The sequence below is a fragment of the Salvelinus sp. IW2-2015 genome, linkage group LG16 (assembly GCF_002910315.2).
Source record: "Salvelinus sp. IW2-2015 linkage group LG16, ASM291031v2, whole genome shotgun sequence".
Taxonomy (NCBI): Eukaryota; Metazoa; Chordata; class Actinopteri; order Salmoniformes; family Salmonidae; genus Salvelinus; species Salvelinus sp. IW2-2015.
The window spans coordinates 37,407,764-37,412,763 of record NC_036856.1 but is presented as its reverse complement, the minus strand read 5'-3'; the positions used below and the strand labels follow the sequence as shown (position 1 = coordinate 37,412,763).

The window sequence follows — 5,000 nt, the reverse complement described above, 5'->3', positions numbered from 1 at the left end:
CCTGTGGGATCAAGGCACTTGCCTTCTCTTTCAAATTCAATGTTGGCCCCATGTTGTCTATATATATTTAAAAAACAGTATAGGAATGCGCCAGACTTAGATTTATTCAAGAAATACGTTGTTTCATCCAACACGTCCAAGCAGGAATGCAAAATAAAGATATTTTGATGCAAAGCACGTAAATCAGTGATTGGCATGAATTTTGGGTTGACAATTAGGCTGTTGTTGCTATAATTGTACTGTCAAAATAGKGTTCCAGAATTTCTGTTTATTTTGTTCAATAGAGATACATATACTGTAGGCGAATTCACTTGGGGCTAATCACTGAGGAAGGGGAAACTCGAAAACAAACCCACAACAGTAGCCTACTTATTTTTCCAGCCAATCCRGTCTCATAGATTAGACGTAACACAGTACAGCCAGCTTCGTGCAAATGCGTTTTTCTCTTCCTCGCCTTCTCTTCAGCTAGTCTACTCGGGGGGCACAGAGAGAAACAGGGGCAGCAGGGAAAACACCTTGATGCAGGAATCAGGATGTTACCGTTTGATCAAATCATGGTTTTAGCTGCTCCAAAAATAGAATGTTTTGAGTAAAGTGACCAGCTAAAATTTGTAACTCGCACCGATGTGACCACATCCAAGCGTGTAACTGTAATTTCTACCTCTCCAATGTCTACCAGCTCACGTTTGTTGCCTATGTTTTAGGCCAAGAGCTTATTTGACTTGTTATATACCTTGCTTTATTTGACAGTATTATTTGAAGGGATTTGAGGATTACTTTAAGTGTTGGGGAAAACAGGGAAGCGGGTCATGATGAGATGTGGTTTAAAGTTTTACACGTGGGCCCGTCAGACTATAAGCACAGCAGCGCAGTTGATTTGGAATTTCCAGTCAATTAGCATTATGGGTAATAGGCCTAGTCATTCTATGACAGCATCATCTCCCGTAGTAACRGTGTCATTCCAAACACAAAAACCTGGAAAATGATCGTCAAAGTTACTCAAAAGTCCTAATTTCATTTTTTTTTCATCTGATTTAAACCTATCCCTAGCCTTAACCACATTGCTAACCTTTTGCCTATCCCTAACCTTAACCACACTAATAACCTTTTGCCTAACCCTAACCTTAACCACACTGCTAACCTTTTGCCTAACCCTAACCTTAACCACACTGCTAACCTTTTGCCTAACCTAACCCCTTAAAATTTGGACAAAAAAACAAACAATATCAATATATTTTTGACTTTGTGACTGAGGTAACTAGTGACAACTTCTGCATCTTGACATGATTGTGTGTGTGGTGTGTGTGTGGTGTGTGTGTGTGTGGTGTGGTGTGTGTGTGTGTGTGTGTGTGTGTGTGTGTGTGTGTGTGTGGTGTGTGTGTGTGTGGTGTGTGTGTGCGGTGCGTGTGTGGTGTGTGTGTGTGTGTGTATTTTTGTGCGTCTGTGTATGTTGGTGGGTCTTTGTCGAGGGCCAGAAGAGATCCTAGGCGTGTATATAGATTCTCATTGTTACTTTTAATTAGATATGCTATAGTGAATCTATTGTGCTGTTTTTTAGCAATTAATCTATTAATTCATTCCTAGACAAGCACATTGCCATTTCCGATAATGTATTTGGCAGTCTCCGAGCATCTGCCCATCCCCATATTCTTGAGGACTCAGGATCCCATCGTCATCTTTGGTGCTTTACGTACACTATTGCATTAGAAGGATATTAAGTAGTGATTGGGTAGTAATATACATAGCCATCCATGACCTTATAATAACTTCTCGGCTGGCTGGAAGGAAATGGTAATACTAATAAGACAATGATGGGCACACCCTCATAAGGTGTATTATCATTTTCGACTACGTTACTATAGCCCACATCCATCCACAAGCTTTCACTTTGTTTCCATCGGAGAGCTACCTCATCTATCTCCGAAAGAAGTGAACATTGTATGCCCGATAAGGAATTGGTGGACACTATTTCTACTACTATATCTACCACATAAATCTCCCTTTATCCCCATCGGGCTACGCCCTAATCTAACCAAAAGCCATGACCCGATGATCTGAATAACTCTGATTTAATAACCAATTTTAGAGATCGTTATACAAGCGTTTTATGCATGCTTTATAGTTCTAAAAGACATTCAGAGGAGACACGTGACGCTTATATGATGGAAAATGAAACACAACATTGCAAGTTACTACAGGGCCTTAATAACAGATCGATTATAACAGAGGGTGGTTTGTCTGTCGGTAAGAGCTACTCTGCTATAGAGCTCCTCTGTTTGTTACAATTAAATGATATGTCAGATATTAAATATTTCATGATTTATATGTAAAGAGAATATATATAAAGCAGTATATACAGTTGAGAGTCAGAAGTTTACATACACCTTAGCCAACATAACACACTCAAGTTTTCTCACAATTCCTGAACATTTAATCTCGTAAAGAAATTCCCCTGTCTTAGGTTCAGTTTAGGATCACCACTTTATTTAAGTAAATGGAGTTCAAATAATAGAAAGAGAATTATGTATTTCAGCTTAATTATTTCTCATCACATTCCAGTGGGTCAGAAGTTATACACTACAGTAATAAATTTGGTAGCATCCTTTACAATTGTTTAACTGGGTCAAACGTTTGGGTAGCCTTCCATAGACCTTCCCACAAAAAGCTGGGTGAATTTTGGACACATCCTGACAAGCTGTGTAATGAGCAGGTTTGTAGGAGCCTCCTTGCTCGCACATGCTTTTTCAGTGGTGCCCACAACTTTTTCTGTAGGATGAGGTCAGGGCTTTGATAAGCGCACTCCATACTTAGACTTGTTGCATTAAGGACCATTTGTGCCACTAGATCTTAAGAAGTATGCTTGGAGCATTTCCAATATTGTGTGAAACCAGCATTTGGCGCAGCTTTACTTCATAACTAGATGTCATTGCAGAATAAGGATAGAGCTGCTCAAATATATCCACAAATAATTTCTTCCAATGATGCCATCTATTTTGTCTCAAGTGCACCAGCCCCTCCTGCAGCAAAGCACCACCACAACATGATGCTGCACCCCCGTGCTTCACGGTTGGGATGGTGTTCTTCAGCTTGCAAGCCTCCCCTTTTTCCTCCAAACATAACGATGGTCATTATGGGCAAACAGTTCTATTTTTGTTTCATCACACCAGAGGACATTTCTCAAAAAAGTACAATCTTTGTCCCCATGTGCTGTTGCAAACCGTAGTCTGGCTTTTTATGGCGGTTTTGGAGCAGTGGCTTTACTTCCTTGCTGAGCGGCCTTTCCAGGTTATGTCGATATAGGACTAGTTTTTACTGTGGATATAGATACTTTTGTACCTGTTTCCTCCAGCATCTTCACAAGGTCCTTTGCTGTTGTTCTGGGATTGATTTGCACTTTTTGCACCAAAGTAACATTCATCTCTAGGAGACAGAACACGTCTCCTTCCTGAGCGGTATGACGGCTTGCGAGGTCCCATGGTGTTTATACTTTGCATACTATTGTTTGTACAGATGAACGTGGTACCTTCAGGCGTGTGAAAATTGCTCCCAAAGAATGAACAAGACTTGTGGAGTCTACAACTGTTTTTCTGAGGTCTCCTTTTGATTTTTTCCCATGATGCCAAGCAAAGAGGCACTGAGTTTTGAAGGTAGTGCTTGAAATACATCCACAGGTACACCTCCAATTGACTCAAATTTGTCAATTAGCCTATCAGAAGCTTCTAAAGCATATGATGACATTTCTGGAATTTTCCAAGCTGTTTAATGGCCACAGTCAACTGTAATGTTAACTTCTGACCCAACTGGATTGTGATCACAGTGAATTCTAATTGAAATAATCTGTCTGTAAACAAATGTTGGAAAAATGACTTGTGTCATGCACAAAGTAGATGTCCTAACCGACTTGCCAAAACTATAGTTTGTTAACAAGAAATTTGTGGAGTGGTTGAAAAACGAGTTTTAATGACTCCAACCTAAGTGTATGTAAACTTTCCGACTTCAACTGTATATTAACAGTACCAGTCAAAAGTTTTGGACACACCTACTCATTCAAGTTTTTTTTTTTTTTTTTTTTTACTATTTTCTACATTGTAAAATAATAGCTGAAGACATCAAAACTATGAAATAACATGTGGAATCATGTAGTAACCAAAAAAGTGTTAAACAAATCAAAATATATTTTAGATTTTAGATTCTGGCCTGAGTTGGACCACAGGGTGAAGGAAAAGCAGCCAACAAGTGCTCAGCATATGTGGGAACTCCATTAAGACTGTTGGAAAAGCATTCCAGGTGAAGCTGGTTGAGAGAATGACAAGAGTGTGCAAAGCTGTCATCAAGACAAAGGGTGGCTACTTTGAAGAATCTAAAATCTAAAATCTATATTGATTTGTTTAACGCTTTTTTGGTTACTACTTTATTCCACATGAGTTATTTCATAGTTTTGATGYCTTCGATATTATTCTACAATGTAGAAGATTGATCAATAACATTAGGCATATGGCCTAATATCCTCCACAACTCTCCTCTCCTTGCACAGTTTAGTTGATACAGTTGGTACGTTATCCCCTCCTGGCTCAGAGCCCAGTGTGTTGGTTGTTTAGGCCTTTTTCCTGTCCACAGTGYATGTGTGTGCGTGTGTGTATGTGTGAGTGTGAGTGTKTGTGAGGGAATGCAGTGTAGCGAGGGGCACGCAGGGCAGGCAACCAGGCAGGCAGAGTGACAGTGATGAATTAGCTAGCTGGTAATAACCCCTCTGATCTGAGCCCCTCTTCCCGCTTCTTGGGGGGCACTTTTAATTGTAGCATGTCTCCACGTCCCCTCAGGCTACTCTCTCCCTGCTCCCTGAACACACACACACACACACTCGCTCCCCTGAGTCTTTGTGTGACTGTACGCCAAGGGCTTATTAATCAAAATGGAAAAAACGGGGACACACTGAGTGGAAGGGAGGTAGGGAGGTAGAGAGAGGGAGGGAGGTAGGGAGGTAAAGAGAGGGAAGGAGG

General features: G+C 40.5%; 1 protein-coding gene across 1 annotated transcript in view; it reads left to right on the top strand.

Annotated features, from left to right (window-relative positions):
* Positions 1-5,000, top strand: part of LOC111976036 (tetraspanin-1) — a 20,362-nt gene that overhangs the window by 11,671 nt on the left and 3,691 nt on the right. The gene's annotated exons all lie outside the window — the stretch shown is intronic.